Raw genomic sequence first — 7,276 nt, 5'->3', positions numbered from 1 at the left:
TTCTGGTGTCATTGGAGACTTTTGGAATCTGTGGTGTGAAAGCACATTGCAAAGCCTGTTCTCAATGAGCAGCACCTGGTGCTGCTGTGGCCCCTCCTCCAAATGAAGCCGCTGCTGGCTGATCCCGCTAGGTTTACAGTCAGGGCTGGATGTAAATGCTTCTTTGTCTAAAATAAACTAAAAAAAAGAAAAAACAAATACAAAAGAAAAAAAAGAGAAGGAAAAAAAAAACATCCCCCAAGTAAATCACACACCCTGATGGCATCATTTAGTGACTCTTAGGGCAGTCAATTGCTATTTTCCTGACTGATGAGTTGGTAACACTTATGGAAGTTGGCCGCTGTCAGCAGTAGCGAGCATTTCGCGATCACCGCGGTTACACACCCATCAATGTCCACGTGGCTGAGGGGAAACGAGCCAAGACCTACCATTTTCACCCTGAGTGGGAGCAACATTATTTTTTTTATTTATTCTCATCCAAAGCCTTTTTGTTTGATTTGCAATGCAACGGTGGCATTGGCAAAGAAAGGGAATCTGGAGTGGCATTTCAAAACGGTACACAGGAGCTGTGAGAGGGATTTCCTTGCAAAAACACTTTTACGTGCCACAATAGTGCGGGATTTGAAAACACAGTTTGCAGCACGGAAGTCAATCTTCACCAAACCGAAGACGCAGTGTAAGGCCGCAACTATTGCTTCGTATCAGGTCAGTCAAGTCCTTGCCAAATATAACAAGCCATTCAAAGACGGCAATATTATGAAGGAAGCCTTTCTCGAGGCAGTGAATTGCCTTTTAATTCACTTTAAAAAGAAAACAAAGATCACTGACGCCATTAAATGAGAACAACTCTCCCGCAGTACTGCTACAAGGCGATATGAGGGAATGGCTGTGGATGTGGAGGAACAACTCAGGAAGGATAGTGATGCATGCGACTGCTTTTCCCTCCAATTTGATGAGTCGACTGACATGGTGGATGTGGCACAATTGTGTCTTTTCATCAGAATGTCTTTTCAAGACATGAGCACCAATGAAGAGCTCCTCACCACTGTGTCATTAAAAGGACACGCCAGGGGTGAGGATATTTTTAATGGTTTCATGGGATTTGTTAGCGGGACAAAACTGCCGCTCTTCAAGCTGATCTCTTTCAGAAGTGATGGGGCACCATCTATGGTGAGCCGCACCATTGGGTTCTTTGCACTCTGCAAAGAGAGTGAATCTTTCACAGATATCCCGACTTATTATTGCGTCATTCAAACAGTGTTGTGTGGAAAGATCTGCACTATGAAAGAAGTGATGAATGTTGCAATGAGAATTGTGTGTTAAGTTCGGGCCAGGAGTCTGCAGAGAAGGCTTTTTTTCCGTGCTCACTTGGAGGAGAATGATGCTGAGCACACAGACTTGCTGCTTCACACAGATGTTAGGTGGTTCAGCAGAGGTAAATTTTTGGCCAGATTTACGCAGCTGTTGCCTGAAATCAAGGACTTCCCGAGGTTTTCAAAACATGTGGATTACCATAAAAAAGCTTGAGGACCACCAGTCGCTTTTAAATGTGTCTTTCCTAACTGATCTCTCCGGCGAGCTCAATGAATTGAATTTAGAGCTGCAGGGAAAGGGTAAAGATGTCGTCAACATGATGAATTCAGTGAGCACTGTCATGTTCCGTTTTCGACAGCAGGTGGTGGGCGGTGCACTCTTGCTGGCTGCACACCTGCTACTTATCTGTCATTATGCACCTGTTTTATTAGGACTGTCTATCTGGCTCTTCCTTGCCGGAGAATTGCTTGCCGTGCCACTGCTTTTGCCCGTGTGTCGGTATTCTCGCTCTCGTATTATTGCACTAGTTCTATACATCGGCTCTTTTGGTGTTGTCCCATTTTCGTGGGTAATAGTATCGAGTTTATTTTCTTCCTTGCCTTGTGTGCAAGCGCTTTTTGTTATCGGGTTTTTTGCGTGTTTTCCTGGTACTCGTTTTTGACCAGCGTTTTCTGTTGTCTATTTTCTGCGGTGCGGTTTTTGTTAAAAAATGTTTTTGTACGGAGATCTTGTTGGTGTCTGCTGTTTCGGGAATCCTATTTTTCTCATTTTTGTTGCGTATGAAGCGTGTCCTTTCCGCTTCGCTCGCAACGTGACAAGCATGTTAAAAAGCAAGCTAAAGCTGATGTCAAACAGGCTGCGGCTTGGTAACCTGTGCAACATCCCTCACGTGGAAGCAGAACTACAACGTGAAGGCAAAGGTGTGACACAGCTTGACAGTGCATGTTATGAGGAGCATGTTCATAGTATCTTGCCAGAGTTTGAGAGGCACTTTACTGACTTCGCATCCATCGAGACTATCTCCAGCTATATGTGTTATCCATTTGGTGCAAGTATTGACAGTGACGTTGCCGACAAAGTGAAATCACTTTTTGACATTGAAAGCTCCACTCTTGAAGATGAGATTCTGACATTGCAAAATGACATTGAGATTGAAGCCAGATCAACATCTGCTCAACCTGGAGAGCATGTAGTGTTCTGGAAAGCACTGGTGGCAGAGAAGCATCTCAATCTCAGAAGATGTGCTTTGAATCTGACAGCTCTTTTTGGATCAACGTGAGTCTGCTTTCTCGCAGATGAACATCATCAAATTCAAGTACAGATCAACAATGACCGACGGTCACCTTACAGCCTGCCTATGCCTTGCAACCAGCCGTTTGTGGAAAATGAAAGTCATTTACAAATATAGTTTTAGGAGTGCATGCTAAAACTCTTCCTAGCATAACTGACAATATACCACCTTCTAAAAGTGAGTCACAGGCTCATGATATCAGTCAATATGTTCCTACATGTCCTTCAGTGTAGAGTAGGGTGGTCCACATTTTCATGGCAAAAAAAAAAGTTTGTCGGATTCGTCGGGCCGGGTCGGAATTCTTGTCGATACTATGGTACAAGGTTCTGTGCAAAATTTCATTCCGATCTGATGATATTTTCCCGTCCCGCAAAGCGGCCAAAGTTTCCACCATAACAACTGGTCTCAATAGGGTGAACATGTGTATTTTAACCGTGCCCTGTTTGGCATGCGTGACACTGGCTGGGCTGAATGTTGCCCGAACGATCACCTCCTGACTAACTAACCATTCCATCGCTGCTCTCAGCAGCCGGAGACAAACTCAAACGCACGCCTAACACACAACGGTCACCTACTGGCGAGCTAATATCTTTCAATTGAAGTCGAGAATCGCCGGAATTCTTACTGGACGCTGAGCTGAGGACGCTTTTCGACATCGAACGCGCGGACACCTTGGAGCTAATCAAGAGAAGAACCCGCCTCGCCGTGCCCACGTCGCCCTCGAGGCAGTGGAGCAGCGTTCGCTGGCGTCGTTTGCGACGACCAACTCTGTCGGCCTCATCACCGCCCTCGGAGCCGGCCACGATTTCCTCAACGTCGATCCGGCCGAGTGGTCGGAGAGGGACGACTTCACCACGGCTCGTCGGCGCGCTCGTCACCTACGGGTGGTGAACGACTTTGCGGAGAGGGGCGTCGCCCTCATCAGCGCGTTCTGCGGCGCCATCACGCGCGACGAGGAACAGCGACAGCACCTTCTGCAGGTCGTGGAGCGACACCGGGCGTTGCACCGGTGCGCGAAGTAGGCATGGGATGGCACGCACGGCGGATTTCGTTTTTTTTTTGCGGTCTAACAGTGTCACTAGTGTTGATGGACATTATAGACAGATGGACAGATAGACAGATGGACCAGTTAACATGGACCAACAATCTCACCAGTGTTGAAGGATAACCACGGTTGCCTTTTTTGCAATACATGCGTTCCTGTCTTCCGTCTTTGAATTATTGCAAGTGCGAACTGAGCAAAACAAAATCCTTACTGTACGGGAGAAACCGTACTACCATTCAGCCCCGTAAGATTCTTTCCATAGGGGAAACTTTGGTCGCTCTGCGGGACGGGATAAAATTATCCGATCGGAATAAAATTTTGCACACATCCTTGTGTCATAGTATCGACAAGATTTCCGACCCGGCCCGACGAATCCGACAAACTTTTCCAAAATGGACCACCCTCGTGTAGAGGTCACATTTTGGAGAAAATATCATCTTCATCCTACACGATTTCCTTGGAATAAGGTCAATACTATGTAAAAAGTTCAACGTACCGTAATTTTTTTGGTGATCAGAATTCCTTGAGCATTCAACAAGTGATTTCCAGATTTTCGCTCAAATGAGTTATAATTAATGGATACATTTCAATCTCTTAACCATATTTATCAAAATCGAAAGATAAATATGATGACAATAAAAACTGAGAATACAGAATCGGCATCATGCGTTTTGACCGCTTTTGTTCAAAATAGTATGCAAAGTGTGAGAGGTGAGCTTTGTGTTCCATGGGACCTGATTGGATCACATGGAAGACCTCCAATGCAAGTATCAAAAGCAAGGAAAGCCACGCAGATTGTAAGATTGTTATACAACGAATGAAGGTTATTTTCATGTAAAAATGATTGTTTAAAACATGGAAACTTCTCACTGCAACTAGGGAAAGTGAATGGAGTTTTACCTACAGAAGCAGTGGAGTTAATTAAAAAAAAAGCGTGTCAGACAGCAAGAAGATATAAGACTATTGGACTTAGTCTTTGTTTTGAATGTTTCGATGATATTGTAGAATGTATCAGATTCTGAGGCCTTTGGTGGAGGGTCCAAGAGACCGAACTGTTGGGAATTAATCAAACTGAGATAGGACAAAGAACATGAGACCTAAATTAATATTTTCAACATCTCAGTTCCCAAAAATCTGATTTTTCTGGCTATTCCTTGAAGGGTCAGGCATGACAGGGTTAACTTTGGAAAGACCACCATGAATGTTGCAACATGGTCATTTAAATGTGGGGATGGTTCCCCTTCTATATACAGTAGATGTAGAAACTGTGGAGTGAAGCTTTTTTTCCAGAATTTGGGAGGAGGGGCTAATGGAACGATGGAAGAAAAAAAGTTCATGCTGGGCAAAATGTCCAATTTGATAATAGAAATACGTGTCTGTAACAAATGTGGAGAATGTCACCATCTCTCAAGATACCGCTCAATAAGGATTATGGATGCCCAAAGTTTATTTTTCTATTTTTTTTTCCATTGATATGATTGGCATAGAAAGGTAGACATCGATGCCCAAATATTAAGTGTTTTACGATGGGTATGTCAGGGGGCAGTGAAAAGCGGTTTAATTTCAAATTTAATGGGAGCAATGAGGATTGAGAGCTGTTAATTTTATTATCAGAAATTAAGATGAAATAACTGAATGTGTATAGAATATGTGGAATAGAAGAGGGCGTGCGACCTGTGAACAATCATGTCATCGGCATATAAAGCTATGAAGTTTTCCGTATGATGATAAATAATAGTTCAGATCAGCGAATGACGTGTGATAGATTTTGCTAGTCGCTCCAGTAAAGGCGCATCCAGTAAAGGGCACATAATAGCGGGAAAAAGAACATTCTTGACGGCAAGAATGTGAGACAGGAAATTGAGAAACTACATTACGGCCTGTGACAATTACAATGGAGGGATTGCTGCAAAGCAATTTAGTGAGTTTAATACAATTGGAACTGTAGCAGAATATTTCCAGGACTATCCATAAATAATCCAAACCAAGTGGTCAACAGCTTTCTCAGCATCTAAGGATAGTATAGCGCATGGTGAATCAGAATAACGAGCTGCGTGGATAATGTGTAGGAGCCGGCATATGTTGGCCTATAATAAACAGGATTTGATAAAACCGTCTGGTCATTATGAACAAGTTTTGTAATATATATCTCCACCCTTGTGGCCAAAACCATGGCATTAACGTTTACTTGTGTAAATTGAAAAAAGACTATGGGGCTGTTAAACAATAATAAAGGATTGCTCCGATTGTTCAATTTCTTCCAGTGTCATAGCCTGGCACTATTAAAATATTTCTTATCGATCCATGATTTTGAAATTGAGCGAGAGACTGCAGTCAAAGATCTTGACCTCTTTTTGACTAAATCAATAATTTTATTTCTCTCCTCGGGATGAGAATTGAAAACCAGTTCCCAAAGTTTCAATTCCTTGGCATAATTTGCCATACTTGTAAAGGATTCGCCGCTCAATTCCAGTTGGAGTGAATGATATCACCACACACGTTGCATAGCAACGTAATTTGCTCAAGTGGCAATGAAGAAACATGGCACCAAAGCGCGCTCGAATGTTTGTTTCCATTTTATAAGAAATGATAACAAAAGGGCAAATTGCATCCATCCATCCAACCACTCTATGATCCCCTTTTCCTCATGAGGGTTGCGATCGTGCTAGAGCCTATCCCAGCAGGTGGAGTACACTCTAAACTGAACTGATTGCCAGCCAATCGCAGTGCACACATAGGTCAACAACCATTTGCATTTGTAATCACTCCTTAGAACTTAGACAACTTAGAGTGTTCGATCAACCTACTTTGGGTGTTTTTGGAATATTGGAGGAAATTGGAGTACCAGGAGAAAACCCATACAGGCACGGTAAGAACATGTAAACGTAAATATCCGTTTTCGGTGTCTTGCGCTGCCGTGGCTGGCAAAACAAAAGTGCGTGGACCTGTGCAGCGCACTTGTTGTTTTGTTTCTGGTTTATTTATAGAGCAACGTAACATCCGCTGTGACGTGTGCCGTGTTAATCTCGCGAGAAAAAAATTAATCCCGTTAAAATTCATTTAAATTAATGCCAATAAAAACGCGCTAAACTGACAGCTCTCTCTCAATATATATATATATATATCCTCGTCTCACACATCGGGTGGTATCTGTCCGCTCGTTCAGCTCAGGTCCTCTACCAGAGGCCAGGAAGCTTGAGGGTTCTGCACAGTATCCTTGCTGTTCCCAACACTGCGCTTTTCTGGACTGAGATGTCCGATGTTGTTCCCGGGATCTGTTGCAATCATTCATCCAGTTTGGGGGTCACTGCCCCGAGTGCTCCGACCACCACAGGCATGACTGTCACCTTTACCTTCCAGACTCCCTCCAGCTCCTCTCTGCGCCCTTGGTATTTCTCGAGTTTCACGTGTTCCTTCTTTCTGATGTTTCCATCACTTGGGACCGCTACATCCACTACAACGGCTTTCCTCTGCCCTTTATCTATGATCACGATATCTGGTTGGTTCGCCATTACCATCTTGCCAGTCTGTATCTGGCAGTCCCACAGGATCTTCGCTTTCATTCTCCACCACCTTCGGAGGTGTTTCCCATTTTGACCAGCCACCTGGTTATGGCGTTCCATGTA

General features: G+C 43.8%; 1 long non-coding RNA gene across 1 annotated transcript in view; it reads left to right on the top strand.

Annotated features, from left to right (window-relative positions):
• The first annotated feature begins 598 nt into the window (after positions 1 to 598).
• LOC109521703 (uncharacterized) overlaps positions 599 to 7,276 on the top strand; it is a 23,163-nt gene continuing 16,485 nt past the window's right edge. Inside the window, exons 1-2 of the long non-coding RNA XR_002169414.1 lie at positions 599 to 780; positions 5,356 to 5,362. This is a non-coding gene — a long non-coding RNA (uncharacterized LOC109521703). The remainder of the gene's footprint in view (positions 781 to 5,355; positions 5,363 to 7,276) is intronic.

The sequence above is a fragment of the Hippocampus comes genome, unplaced genomic scaffold (genome assembly GCF_001891065.2).
Source record: "Hippocampus comes isolate QL1 unplaced genomic scaffold, H_comes_QL1_v1.1 scaffold158, whole genome shotgun sequence".
Lineage (NCBI taxonomy): Eukaryota > Metazoa > Chordata > Actinopteri > Syngnathiformes > Syngnathidae > Hippocampus > Hippocampus comes.
The sequence above is the reverse complement of the archived record's forward strand: the minus strand, read 5'-3'. Positions and strand labels throughout refer to the sequence as shown.